Consider the following 15,598-nt stretch of genomic DNA (forward strand, 5'->3'; position numbering starts at 1 on the left):
TAAATAAGTTCAGCTAATCCGATAACAGATTATTATCAAAGCTAATGTTTTTGCTAGCGGATTAGCTTTTCAGGTAAGTTCTAAAACTATCATCATCTTCTAAAACTATCATCATCTTCTGATAACTTTCAGTCCGATAATATTTGTTTTGCTGGTAAAGTGAGCAAAGTTTAACGGTCAAAAACGTTTGTAAACCCTAAAATCAAACATTTTAGTCCGTCTGTTGTGTGTTTGTGGCAGACTGGCTGCCTGTCACTTGCTGGTGATGTCATCATTAAGCACAAGACGTGATTGGCCGGTCGACGCAGGGAGCATTGTGGTTAGTGTAGTTCAGGTTCACTTTGGACGTTACACTGTTACCGTCTGCTCGACACAAAGAACACAGACAAATTTTAACATTATTTTATTTTATGTCTTTGTGGCTGACGGGATAATTTAATCGCCAAGACTTGGTGGGGGAGAGGAGCTCTCATGGTGCAGCTGTGTGTACAGAGGGACTTTTCTTCACCGTTTAGACACTGTTTTGGATTAAAAAAAAGGACGCTTTATTTCTTCAGATAAATCCCACTGAAACTGACAGGTCAGAATTTATATTTACTAACGTGTCTTTTACTCTGCCAATCAATGCATTAATGGACGTATTTCGGTTGTTTAAGCCGCAGGGTTCAAAACGTGTGAAAAAAGCAGCAGCCTTTTAGTTTGTGTATATAATACCGAAATAAACTGTGACTTCTAATACTGTGTTTTACTGCTTTTTAAAGATGATGACAGTGTTTGAGGTTTTTTTTTTTATTCATTCATTTTCGTGCGTTCTTATGTGTTTGTGATCCTTGAAATTACCCAGCAGTGAAAAGTGAAAGTGAAACTGGTTTATCAGAATCCGACAGTGTAATCTGATGTGGCCGCGTCCAAATCAATAAGTTATTGGTTATCGGTTATCTGTAATAAAAATGCATTTTTTAGCAGTTTATCTGTTTAGCGTCATAAAAGATAACTTTTCAGTTATTGGATTAATGGTTACCGAAGCTACGTTTTTGGTTAGCTGTGCCCACCACTGCTAGTAGTGTGCATCTCTCCCTCATAAAAGGAAATGATACGTGTTTAGATACATATGTAATGTAATTTCTGTGGGATACATTGCAACTCTTGCTTAATGAAGACGTTCATATAGCATAGCATAAATAGCATATTTTACTTTCAAGTTCTGAACTGGTATGACACTGTTCAACTGTGAACCAAACATGAAGTTTAAACGGCTATATTTATGTTATACCACTATCACGACTTCTTGATTTTGTTTTTACCTCGTAAAGTTAAAATTCTTAAATGTGACCAGTCTTGCAAGAGTCTTGCACTGACCTTTGAACTTTTATGAGCATTTGAAGACACAGAAGTAGTAGTAGCTTAACTTGCGTGTTGATGTTAGCGGTTACCCCACATCAGTACGGTTGTTGGAGTTGGAGTTTTCTAACAAGCAAGTGTAGATAATATCTATACTTGGTTGTCAACCAGTTATCTAGCAATAACCGCTAGCAGTGGTTGTTATGCTCACAAGCAAATCTTAGTTAGAAACAATGGACCCGTTGTTGTTGACCGTTGCTAAATCTATAGAGTTTTTAAATAAGCACTAGAGGTGCACCCTTCTGATATTTTAGATGCTTATCGGCCGAATATTGGCCAAAATTATTGGAGTCGATATTGAAAAAACTCCAGTTAGACCTAAGTCTTCTATTGTACATCTGTGCTATGTTGTGGGTTATGTAGGTTGGAGTGGAATATTTGTTTTATAGTTTGTGTTGATGCTTTTTTTTAATATAGGTTAGCGAAGTACACCCACAGAAATAGTTTATTAACAGATTAGTTATTTTAAGATACAAACAAAGGTAATGGGTTGGTATTGATATTGACAGAACTGCAGTGAATTTCATAACTACTGAAGTTTTCCCACAATGCACAATGATTTTTGGCAGGAAAATGGCTTACAGTAAAGGCACAGAAGGTGCCTTTTTATTTATTTATTTATTTATTGTGATTCACCCAAAATACGTGATTGACCCATACAGGTAGTTTTTGTGCTGCACCATTGTGCAGAAACTGGTACCTGTTCCTTGCCGATCTTGGACAAAATCTCACACTCGAGATGTGATATTTCAAAATGTGAAGCTACTGGCTATTAACCCAATTCTTGTCAGTTGTATTTGTATTGGCAGATATGGATGGTTGCAGTATTGGTAAAAAAAAACAAAAAACTAGTATTGGTATAAAAACCGGTATAAAAAAGTATTGGTATAAAAATTCCTTTTAGTATTGCTACAGTATATAAACTAGTATTGGTATTGGTGTAAAAACTGGTATAAAAAAGTATTGGTATAAAAATCTCCTTGTGGTATTGCTATATAAACTAGTATTGGTATTGGTATAAAAACTGGTATAAAAGGTATTGGGATAAAAACTCCTTTTGGCATTGCTATATAAACTAGTATTGGTATTGGTATAAAACCGGTATAAAAAAGTATTGGTATAAAAACATTTTGGTATTGCTATATAAACTAGTATTGGTATTGGTATAAAAACTGGTATAAAAGGTATTGGGATAAAAACTCCTTTTGGCATTGCTATATAAACTAGTATTGGTATTGGTATAAAACTGGTATAAAAAGGTATTGGTATAAAAACATTTTGGTATTGCTATATAAACTAGTAGTGGTATAAAAACTGGTATAAAAAAGTATTGGTATAAAAACATTTTGGTATTGCTATATAAACTAGTATTGGTATAAAAACTGGTATAAAAGGTATTGGTATAAAACTCCTTTTGGCATTGCTATATAAACTAGTATTGGTATTGGTATAAGAAAGTACTGGTATAAAAACTCCTTTGTCCCTCAGGCCATCAGACTGTATAACTCCTCACTCAGGGGGAGGAGGAGTAACACGAAGACAGAAGGAATGAGAGGAACAGTAGTAGTCAGTAAACCTGTATTGATTAGTATGTCTGGTATTTATATTTGTGTATTCATATTTATAATTGCAAACTGTTTTTTTTTTTTTACTTTCACTTTTGATGCTCTGTGTGCTTCTTACCCTGTGTGCTGTTACACATTGCAGCTGGAACCTCAATTTCCCTGAAGGAGTCGTCCCAAGGGATCAATAAATTTCTATCTAATGTAATCTAATTAGGCACAAACAACTGCAATCGTGCAACCCCTAATTTGCACTACCCAACATATTTGCCACATTTGGTAACAATCAGGTACAAATCGTCATAGGAACGGTTTTGTTCAAAATGTGAGTGAGAATGTATTGGCTTTGGTGCTGACCTGGCCCAAGCATATTTGGAAAATTTTGGCTTGGGTGTCTTGCGGCGAAGGTGCTGAAGGTGAAGGATGGACAGATGGACTTTGAGATGGACAAAGGAATGTAACACAATTGGCGGGCTTTGGGAAAAAAAATAGCTTTTTGAGTTATGAGCTCTCCTCCCTTAAATTAGTCCCTCCCTTCACCGTGTCCACTATATTTTAGCCCCAGGGAAGAGTAAAGCATTAGTTTTATTTGCCATCGATTTCCCATGGCCTTTTCAGAGTGAGGCTGAGGATTCATCACTGCCTTTTATTGACGTGGTTGCTCAGGGAGCTCTCGGGTCTTTTTAGCTGAGGTGGCAGTGGAGGCATTGCTGTCAGATAAGCCATCTGACAGCAACTGTTTTGTGCAACCAGCTAATGGAAAGTGATCATTCTATCTCTGAGATGGAGATAAAGACTATGCTATCGATTTTCTGCAAAAAAAAAAAAAGGAACAATTGAGTCACACTGTCTCTGAATTGGTTCATAATTTCCGAACCACCAGGAAAGCAGTGAATCTCATCTGCATTACAAAACACAGTGGACCCGTTAGGGAGCCTAGACAACTGCTTCCTCTTGGGAGCTTTCAGGAAGTTGTTGTCAGTTCACGTTAAATCTATCTATATAATTTATATTATGAAATCCTCGAGGATGCATCCTAGCTATATGTCTGAACCACCTCTGCTTGCTAATTATTATGCAAAAGAGCAGTTGTTTTCACCTGCGTTTGTGTGTTAGCAGGGTTGCTCAAAACCTAATGACTACGAATATAATGAAAGCTGGAGGAGTGGGGCATATGCCAAAGGGGATAACAGTAAGTGATCAGGATCAGAGATTGTGATCAAGGTCACAGGTTATCAATCAGAAACAAGGGTCAGCAGTCAGGATCAGAACTAATAGGTGAGAGTACTTTGGTCTAGATCCAGATCATGATGCAGATCGGTATTAATAGTTATTACCCAAGGCCAAAATATGGCCATCGGGTATTGCGAAGACTTTTCGTCCATCCATCCGTCAGTCTGTCTGTCCGTGTGTCTGTCCTCAACATAAGTCCAGTCCTATTACTGTCAGACTCTTGCAATTTACACGGAACAGTCTTGGGACACAGACCTTGGACACAGTCAATGATCCAATCCAATCCACTTTATTTCTATAGCACATTTTACAAACAGAATGTTACCAAAGTGCTGCACAAAAATTGAGTAAAACAGTGCTCCTACCATGAAAATAGTACAAATATATTAAAACCGTAAACGACTATACTCATATTATTAGAGAAGTACAAAATCAAACCATAGGTAAAATCCATAATACATCATAAACATACAAGTTAAAACACTAAAAGACAACAGAGGACAATGTTTCAGTGACGTGGGTGATAGCCAATCAGAGCAGAGCTGCACAGTGACGTCAGTGACTTCGTTTTGTGCATTTATATACGTTTCTTATAAATTATGTAAAAGCTTGTGAGAAATGAGCACTTCTAAAACTGAACACGCTGTTTTTGGAACCTGTTAACACCTCTGAACTTATTTATGACATTTTATGGAGGTTAGCATGGTCGTGCCACTTCCTAATTTAGCGACTTGCTCACCGCTTTGTTTCTGGTATATTATGTGAAAACTAGCAAGAAATAAACACTTCTAAAACTGAAAATTCTGCTCTTGTAACCCAATAACATCTCTGTTAATGCCATTTACAAGACATTTTGTGGACGTTAGTTTGCACGCTAACTTTCGCTAACTCAAAGCTAACTTTCTATGGAGTTAAATTTGTCTTATTAATGCATGCAAATGCACAGAGGGAGATCTACAAATATTCCTTGATTTGTACAACATGAACAAATAATGATTTGATTTGAACATATACAAATTGTACGTAAGACAATAGGATGTTAATAATTAATCAAACACCTGCAAATTATAAAGAACACAATGCTCATACGGCTGAGGGTATTTTAGCATTGTGTTATATTTATAATTATTAATGACGAAAATGTGATTTTTTTTTTTTTTTTGGTATAAAAGTCTAACCAGAGTATAAGTTCCCCCAAACTAGTAAGAAAACAAAAAACAACAATGACTCATTTGCTTGACAATGAGTTGTGAATGCTACTGTATTCGCAAATTACAGAACTTCTGCCCGAAGAGGGGGTGGGCAGATGTATAAGCCCTCCCAGTATTACAGTCGGAATGGTTGATGAATGTAATGCGTTTCATTGAATGTATTTAATCTATTTCAATAAAATGTCTGATTTTATCACAAATATAATGCAATGCTAAAATACCATTGGCTGTATGAGCCTTGTGCTCTTTATAATTTACAGTTGTTTAATTAATTATTAAGATTCTGTTGTCTTACATACAAATTGTACATGTTCAGTGAAGCCCCTCTATTAATCAGTCCATCAAAACAATATTTACCTTTTAACAGCATCTACAGGAGGCTTTGCTAACATCAAATCAAATCAATTTTATTTATATAGCGCCAAATCACAACTAACAGTTTTAACAGTTTTAACAGTTGCCCCAAGCGCCTTGGGGCAACTGTTAAAACACTAAAAGACTAAAAGAGGGTGTTATTAGTTTCCAAAAATGTGTTTTCGGTTTTTGGAAGTGTTTATTTCTTGCTATCTTTTACATAATATATGACAAAGAGAATATATTTACACACAAACGAAAGAGTTTTGCAGGTAGCTACCAGTCTGTGACGTCACCATGCTAACGTCCGTGAAATAAGTTCAGAGGTGTTATTAGGTTCCAAAAATGGCATTGTCATTTTTAGAAGTGTTTATTTCACGCTATCTTTTACATAATATACAAGAGACATGTATATTTAACACAAAGCAAAGTGGTTTTGAAGAGACCAGCCACTGATGTCACGGTACAGCTCTACTCTGATTGGCTGTCATCCCCCGCCACTCAAAAACAAAGAAGAACAGATTCAAACAGAATGTGACTTTTTACTTCTTAAAATATGTCAAGATTAGCCATCTTTGAACTTGTCCAAGGTCTGTGTCCCAAGAACGTATGAATTTGAAGATTGTGGCAGTTATAGAACTGGACTTATGCTGTACACAGATGGACGAACGGATGCCAGGTCTTCACAATACCCGATGGTGTTGGCCTCGGGTAATAACTCACCCGTTTAGTGGGAAACGGTGCCAGATCTGTTCTACCTTGTGCACAGTTCTCATACTGCAAACACTTTGTCACTGTCATGTGGCTATGACTGATGACATAATCACAAGTAAGACACAAGGGCAATGAGAAAAATGTCGTGAAAAACTTTAATAACAAATTTATTTATTTTATGGTGTGTGTTTAATCAACTTTAATAAAAAATTATTTCATTTACGATGGGTGCGTTTAGTCAACTTTAATAAAAAATTAATTTAATGTAGGATGGGTGTTTAATCAACTTTAATAAAAACATTTTTAATGTGGGATGGGTGTTTAATCAATTTTCATAAAAAAATTAATTTAATGTAGGATGGGCGTTAAATCAACTTTAATTAAAAATATATTCAATTTAGAGTGGGTGTTTAATCAACTTTAATAAAAAATTAATTTAATGTAGGATGGGCATTAAATCAACTTTAATTAAAAATATATTCAATTTAGGGTGGGTGTTTAATCAACTTTAATAAAAAATTAATTTAATGTAGGATGTGTGTTTAATCAACTTTAATAAAAAATTTTTAATGTAGGATGGGTGTTTAATCAATTTTCATAAAAAAATTAATTTAATGTAGGATGGGCGTTAAATCAACTTTAAAAATATATTCAATTTAGGGTGGGTATTCACCCAGTTTTAATAAAAAAAATGTATTTATTTTAAGGTGGGCGTTTAATCAACTTGAATAAAAATTTAATTTATTTTAGGGTCGGTGTTTAATCAACTTTAATTAAAAATGAATTTTGGGTGGGCATTTAATCAACTTTAATAAAAATAATAATAATTTAATTTAGGGTGGGCTTTTAATGAACTTTCATAAAAATAAATTCAGTTTAGGGTGGGCGTTTAATCAACTATAATAAAAAAATAATTTAATTTAGGGTGGGCATTTAATCAACTTCAATTTAGGGTGGGTGTTCACCCAGTTTTAATAAAAAATGTATTTATTTTAGGGTGGGCATTTAATCAACTTGAATAAAAATTTAATTTATTTTAGGGTGGGTGTTTAATCAACTTTAATTAAAAATTAATTTTGGGTGGGCATTTAATCAACTTGCATAAAAATAAATTCAGTTTAGGGTGGTTGTTTAATCAACTTTAATAAAAAATAATTTAATTTAGGGTGGGCATTTACTCAAGTTTAATAAAAAAATATAGTTTAAATTAGGGTGGGTGTTTAATCAACTTTAATAAGAAAATTAAATTTAGGGTGGGCATTTATACAACTTTAAAAAAAAGATTTATTTTAGGGTGGGCATTTAATCAACTTTAAGAAAAAATTAATTTAACTTAGGGTGGGTGTTTACCCAGCTTTAATTAAACAAATATTTCATTTGGGGTGGTGTGAACCAACTTTAATAAAAAATGTATTTATTTTAGAGTGAGTGTTAAATCAGCTTTAATAAAAAGGAATTTAACTTAGAGCGCGCATTTAATCAGCTTTAATAAAAAAAGTATTAAATTAGTTAAAATACGGGGTGGGTCCATGCTCCTTTGGGGTGGGGGGGGTGGCGTTCCGATGCATGCATACAATATATTACATTTGTATTCCATTTAATAAACACAACTAAACCTTACACACTGTGGCTTTAAGAATCAACCAAAACACCAACTGATTCAGCACATCACGGTTTGTTTCGGGCCTCATTAGACATCCTGTCGAGTTTTTGCTTCTCACTTATCCTACACCCACGGGAAAAAAAATGCTTGAACGTGCAGGATACTTCCTTTTATTTTTAATCAAGGAAAAGATAGACCCCATGGATTAAGATGAAGGGCTACAAAATCGCATTTCTGCTTCGAAACCAAAGTGAGTTTGATCCTCGGGTTCTCTGCTTTACTTTCTTTGACATATACAAGAAATAAAAATAAAGTCTATTTTCCTTATTCTCCAAGCTCATATCATCACCGCTCAGCTATGCAGAACGTCGTCCAGCGGCGGTTCATCACCGTTTCAAATGATGGAAAGAAGGAATAATAATGGCATCAAATCTGCCAAGTTCACGTCAGATCTCGGACGCGCCCGGCGAGTGAAGAGCCGGCGCTCTGTCACACTGAAATCTTTGGCTGGCACGGGAGCAGAACTTTAACAATGCTGTCTGTATGTAGAGGGAATTTTTTTTGGTGCCACTTTGGCGTGCGACACTGTGGGAAAGCGACGGTGCCACTTCTGGTCAGAGTATTGTTCTGACAGTAGTGTCGCTGATGTATGATGTTTGGATACGCCCCCTCATGTTCACTTCCTGTCCAAGCAGACCACGGATACACACAAAGTGACCAGCCGATAGAAAAGGGGAATATTTGATTAATGTCGGTGTGTCGGTGTTATTTTTGGCTGAGTCTCCTCCTCCTCCTCATCGTCATCACACCTGCCGTGACCCCATGCTGTCTGGATTACAGCATCTCATAATCAGACAGCGCCTCAATCACTCACATCCCAGCGTGTGACCGTCCAGTGACGGATGGCTACCTCTCAGATAAAAAGAAAGCAGGGAGTCTTTTAATCAGGTTAGTCACCGACGCCTGACCTTCGTGCAGGTCTCAGGGTCTCCAAGGCGCTCCATGAACACATTCTAATCCCGTTATAGGATTAGCACGAGGGGGGTCATCTGGAAGCGGACACCAGCCTGAGCACACCATCTCTTACCCCGCCGCTATTACCATGGAGATGTGATCTAAGCGAAGAGGAAAAACAAATGATCCAAATAATTTCTGTTTAATGTCAGTAAATTTTGTTCTCAGGAAGACGCGGCGGGAAGCAAAATTGATGCTTTAATTAATGAGCTGTTACAAAATACTCAAACCCATTTCCCGCCTTAATCGGTGTTTCGTAGTTTTTGGGAAATCCAAACCACTTCCATTTAATTATTGTTATCTATATATTAAGCGCGGTGGATTAGTGGTTAGCACTGTTGCCTCACAACAAGAAGGTCATGGGATCGATTCCCACCTGTGGCCTTTCTGTGGGGAGTTTGCATGGGTTTCCTTCGGGTGCTTGGGTTTCCTCCCACATTTATCGACATGCAGGTTAGGTGGATTGGAAACTTTATAATTGGCCAGGTCTCGCTTGCAAAAGAGGTCTCGATCTCAAAGGGACTAATCTGGTTAAATAAAATTAAAAGCTTATGTTCTTTGGGTCAAGGATGAACGCTGTGAAAACAGATAGTTGATAGGACTAATATTTTTGGAGAATGTAGGGATATTTAGGGTATAGGTAATTAAATTCTGGACTCACCCGTCATTCCAGCAGGGGGCAGTAAATCATCTATAAAAACCAAAGTGGCCTCTGTGTATGTGTACACGTGTGTGTGCATGTGTGTCTTTGAACACGGACAAACTGGGGAGAGCTGACATTTACTGTTTGTTATGTTTATGTATTTTGGGTCAAGGATGAACGCCGCCAAAACAGAACGTTAATGGGACTAATATTTCTGGAGAAATTATGGATATTACGTAACAACAGTGAACAGTGGATGTTGATAATTAATTCTGGACTCACATGCCATTCCAAATCACAATAGAAACTTTGCATAATTTATTACTACCCATGGAATATGTCAGCTGCCTATTTTATAAACAATACCCAATCTAGAACCCATGGATCCCCACTGGCATCACGCTAGTGTTTTATTGAATTGCCTCAGAGTTATGTGCTTTTATTGTGGAAAGCTCAAACAGATTTACAGGTTTGCAACTTTCCCCTTTTGACGAGTGGTTCAGAAGTAAAGTTTTGCTAATCTTAGGTCACACTGTGAAGTCACAGATTTTTTGCTCACCTGGATCCAGTGTTGCCACAGTTACTTTGAAAGTTACTTTATTAGTTACTTTTTTAGTTATTTTATAGTTACTTTACTCAATTACTTCAATAGCAGCTTTATGCAGATACTTTATTAGCAGCTGCCGACAACTTGCAACTATTGAGTAACGTAACTAATAAGGTAACTACAGTAATCTAAATTAGTTACTCTTAAGACTGAGTCATCAGCAAAGTAACTAATCAGCAAAGTAACTCATAGTTACTTTTGAAAGCACTGTATCAATAAAGCTCAAAACTTGGTGTGCATGTTCTACCCACGAGGACTCCGAAGTTTGCTCGTGGCATCCCGATCCAATTTCAGATATGGCCGCCATGGTGGCCATCTTGAAAATCTCATATATAGCTCTTTGTCAGACATTTATGCACCAATTGAGCTGAAACTTGCTACAAGGGTAGCAATCAGCAAGCCTAAAAACATATCTGACAGGTTTTACAAATTTTAAAATTTTTCCAGTTGTCACTTTAAAAAGAATCTTCTCCAAAACCACTGAATCATTGGGCAGTTGTGTGGATAAAAAGGCATTTTTGTACACACAACTGCCGCTCACTGGATATCTTCTCTTTTTTGGACTATTCTCTGTAAACCTTAGAGTTGGTTGTGCAGAAAAAAAATCCCAGTAGATCAGCAGTTTCTGAAATACTCAGACCAACGTTTGGACACGAACAACTATGACAAGTTCAAAGTCACTTAAATCCCCTTTCTTCCCCATTCTGATGCTCAGTTCATCAAGTTGTCTTCACCATGTCTAGATGCCTAAATAAATTGAATTGAATTGAAGGATGAACAGACACACAGGACCAGAAACACTACCCTACATGCATTATCGCACCTTGTCAAGACTAATCCAGTCGAGGCTGGCAATAGCTTGAATATTAGCTTCCTGAATTTGTTGCTCATTTCCTTCACAAATTGAAGCAAAGAAAAGGTGCCTGTGGTCACACAAACGTTTGTGTTGCAGCTGGGTTTTGTAAAACACCTCCTGGAGCCATTTGCTGTGGTAGAATGATAATTAGTAGTATTCCTTTTCCTCCCGTGGAGACAGTAGCATGCTAGCTTCCGTCATGCACCTACAAAAGTATTGTTTGAATATCCTGTCAGCTCTCTGGCTGCTTAATTAGCCCTGTGCAGGCTTAGAAACAGACCTCTGCTGACCAAAAAAGGAAAAAAAGCAGACATGAGCTCGTAAAGTTGATTGGAAAAGGCAAGGAGAGAACCAAACAAGCAAAAAGAAGTGATCAAAGTAAATCACATTTTTGTGACTAATGAAATCACTTCTCTTGACGCCGTCACAAATTAGTGTGCGATTAGCGCACCATTATTTCTGTTCTCTTAAAGAGCACGTAAATGGGAATATTTACTATAAGCTTTGCTGATAGTTGATATGTGATTGTGTGGTGTTTTTTTGTTTTTTTTGGGGGGGGGGCAAAAACCAAAAACAAAATCAGGTCCGAAGATGAAAGTTAACACACGACTACCTTTGAATGACAAAAGTCCAGGCAGCTACACATTAGCAGTAGGTGCTAGCTACTGTGGATTCCGCTTTTTGTTCTTTCTGATCATTTTATTACAAATATCTGAGATAATAAGGTTTGCTGTTTCGCTAATTGTACTACCGGATCATCTAAGAAGTCTGTGTTCCAGTATTTCATTTGAGTAAAACTTTTTTTTTATGTAAGTGCCATTAGCATGGATTAATAGGTGTAGCTTGATGTTATCACCACAGATGGCGCTGCAGTTACTGAAGCAATATACCTGTATAAGCCACCAGTTATGAAAGCCATTGTTTTGTCCACAAATAACATGCGCTACTCAACCACCTGAAACAAAATTAGCCTGTTAGCATTAGCTTGTTTATTAAGTCTGAAATGGACGGCATTTTTGGGCTTCATTTGTCCCGTTCTAGTCATGCTAGCTTTGACCACAGTACATCAGGCACTGCCAGGTGGTGGCATTTTTAACCACTTAATGCAGCTTCAAACCATCTCTTCAGAAAACCCGTGGGTGACGTCACGGAGGGTTTGACCAGTCTCTACCCTGTATAGTCCTGATTTTTCCCATTAGCAAGTCTCAGAAGTCTTGTCAAAAAATTATGTAACATCTTCCAGTGTTTTCTTTTACTTTTAAAAAAAATCCTCACTGGCATTAAGAATGCGTGGGTAGATTCCAGTAAATAATTTGCGGAAAATTAGTGGTTAAATAAACGGCATACTTCACCAGTCTGGGAGATTAGCAGGAGTAATTGCTTCATGTATTGTTTCAGTAGGTCCCGTTTTAGTTAGATCGTGGTTTTTCCTCGGCTTCATCTCGGTCAACAAACTGGCGTTGCCTTATATTTTTGACATCGCTGAAAGCGGCCGAGCTAGCAGCGAAGAATGTGAAAAAGCGAATTACTGGTAGTAAGGACAGCGCTGGCGGGTGGTGAAGGCTGCATTTGCATTTGGTAACAACTCGCACCAAAACACCGAAGGGATACACGTTTCTTAACGCTAAAAACAGTCGACAGGTGAAAGAAGACCTCACCTTTTTTATTTTTTTTTAAATTGTCCCTCAAGGGGGGCGAAAAATCCCTTCCCACTAATGTCTCTTTTCAGGCGCTGATGGAAATGCTCCCAGTTTTACCTCCCCCCATTAAAAAAAGAGGAGGAAAATTGAAAAGACCAAACCCCTCCTGTACTTTGAGGATTGTGAATAGTGCCCCGCAGCCTGCCTGCCTGCCCCACATACGGCGGTGGAATACAAAAGACCCCCTCTGTAAGAGCAATCACTACGGGAGACCACTCTATCTGCACCGGTGACAGGCCTCGATGAAGCCGTCGGCGCACGCTTGTGCACCCTTACACACAAAATAAACGACACCTTGTATGCAGTTATTTATACCTGCACGTATGGACGCACGCCTGCATTAAAACCCGTCCTCAAAGCCTCACGGCTAATGCATTCTTTTCATCCCCCAGTGCCGGGCAGGAGCAGGGAGGGGGACGAGTGGTTTGCATTGATTTGAATATTTAAATTATTTATCACCACAGAATATGGAGATGCACAGACATGGCTGGGGACTGGCAGAGCTTGAGTGGAACCATGTTTTGATTTCATAGTGTACTATTAATTTCCTGAGAGGACACTACAGTGAAGAGTTTGACAGTAGACATATTCCGTCCCTGTACCCTGGGAAGGGGTTGTCCCTCACAAATGCCGAGACTGTCAGAGTGAAATGGAGCTGGTGTAACAAGAACTGAAAGTACTAAAAGGTCTTCTGAGGTGACACGGTGTTGTAGAATTTAAATCACCCCCTGGATTCGATGCAGTCCGACACGAATCCTTATTTAGTGTAGATTTTCATTGTCCACGATAAATTACGGCAATGCCAAAGTGCCGTTGCTTTCCTTTAAATACATTTCATGAAGAACCAGGGCCCTTCTTCATATTTTTACTACTGTGCTGCAGCATTTTGGCACTTTCTCTGCTTGCCTTTTGTTCACCACTGGGGGGCAGCACCACATACAGAAGTAGAAGGCACAACATGCAAAAAGCTCAAAAGCGTAAGCTAGCTGTTTTTAACCTTTTAGCATAGCATGAGTAGCACAGCGTAACTTCCATTTTCTAAACTGGTATGACAACATTAACAAATTGTGAACGGAACATAAAGTTCAAATGGATGCATTTATCCGCCCATGTTGGTTTTGTTTCTACTTTGTAGGGAAAGTTAACATTCTTTGACCAGGCTCACGAGATTATTGTGAGTTGTTATCCTCCTGCTGACTGATCTTTTTCAGTATAGTTAACGTTTTGCTTCTCATGACAAACATTGATACCTAAAAAGTGGCACAGTTGTTCACATCGGAATGTATTGAAATGGACAATTAGGACCTCTAATATTGGCTTAATCGTGCTCATTAATTCAATTAATGTTATATTTTTACCTCTTTAGCAGTAGACTGTGTTCCTGGTAGAGTTTGACCAATATATTGTCCAGTTCAGGAGCAATTATGGAACAGTTTAATTCTGTGTGATTTAATTTACTGTGAATTCTCTGCTTAGTGTAGATGTTAAGTTTCTATGACAGATTTAAAGAAGAGAAAAGTGGCATTGGTCACCTTCAAATACATATTTCATGAAAAATACAGGAACCATCTTCAGATTTTTGCTACTGTGATGTAGCATGTTGGTACTGTCTCTACTCTTCTTTTGTTCACCACTGGGGGCAGCACCACATACAGCAGCAGAAACTGCAGCACAGGTGAAGCCCAGAAGAAGACACTAGCTGTTGTTAGCATAGCATAAATAGCATATGTTAACTTTAGCATTCTGAACCGCTATGACAATATTAATAAACTGTGAACTGAACGTAAAGTTCAAACGGGTACATTTTTCTATTACACCACCTGCCACTAGTGGGCATGTTGGTTTTGTTTGTACCTATAAGTTACACTCAAAAGAACTGATGCTTTGGATGAACTCAATTCATTTATGAGCAGGATTTCTGTCTAATAAATATATGTAACCCCAACTCAAATAAAGCACATTCATGCAAGATCATTTAATTTAATTTAGTTGGGACTGCATATATTTATTAAATGGAATTCCTGCACATAATTGAATTGAGTTCATCCAATGAGTCATTTGTTTGCACTCAAAACACAGAGTCATTGGATTGGATTCCATCTAATAAATATATGTAGCCCCAACTCAAATAAAGCACGTTCATGCAAGATAATGTAATTTCATTTAGTTGGAACTACATATATTATTAAATGGAAATCCTGCACATAATTGTATTGAGTTCATCCAGTGAGTCATTTGAGTGATACACTCAAAACACTGAGTCATTGGATTGGATTCCATCTAATAAATATATGTAGCCCCAACTCAAATAAAGCACATTCATGCAAGATAATTTAATTTAATTTATTTGGGACTGCATATATTTATTAAATGGAAATCCTGCACATAATTGAATTGAGTTCATCCAATTAGCCCTTTTTCTGAGTGTGCTGTAACCAGACACGTGTGAGCTTTGTGCTAACGTATGAACTTTTACATACTTTTAAAGATGTGGATGTAACAGCGTTATCAGATCAATTAAACTGTGTTATAATGTTAAAATTGAGCCATTGACCAGTTCATAGTACATTTAGATCAATTCAGTAGATTTTCGAATTGTATTGGTTAATTATTAAATAAATGTTGCATCTTTAATTGATATAATGTTGTTTATACATTTAACCTATCAATCCCCTGTAAAAGAACACCTGAACACCTCAG

General features: G+C 37.3%; 1 protein-coding gene across 1 annotated transcript in view; it reads left to right on the forward strand.

Annotated features, from left to right (window-relative positions):
- Window positions 1–15,598, forward strand: part of tmtc2a (transmembrane O-mannosyltransferase targeting cadherins 2a) — a 179,989-nt gene that overhangs the window by 88,882 nt on the left and 75,509 nt on the right. The gene's annotated exons all lie outside the window — the stretch shown is intronic.

This window comes from Thalassophryne amazonica, chromosome 22 (genome assembly GCF_902500255.1).
Source record: "Thalassophryne amazonica chromosome 22, fThaAma1.1, whole genome shotgun sequence".
Taxonomy (NCBI): Eukaryota; Metazoa; Chordata; class Actinopteri; order Batrachoidiformes; family Batrachoididae; genus Thalassophryne; species Thalassophryne amazonica.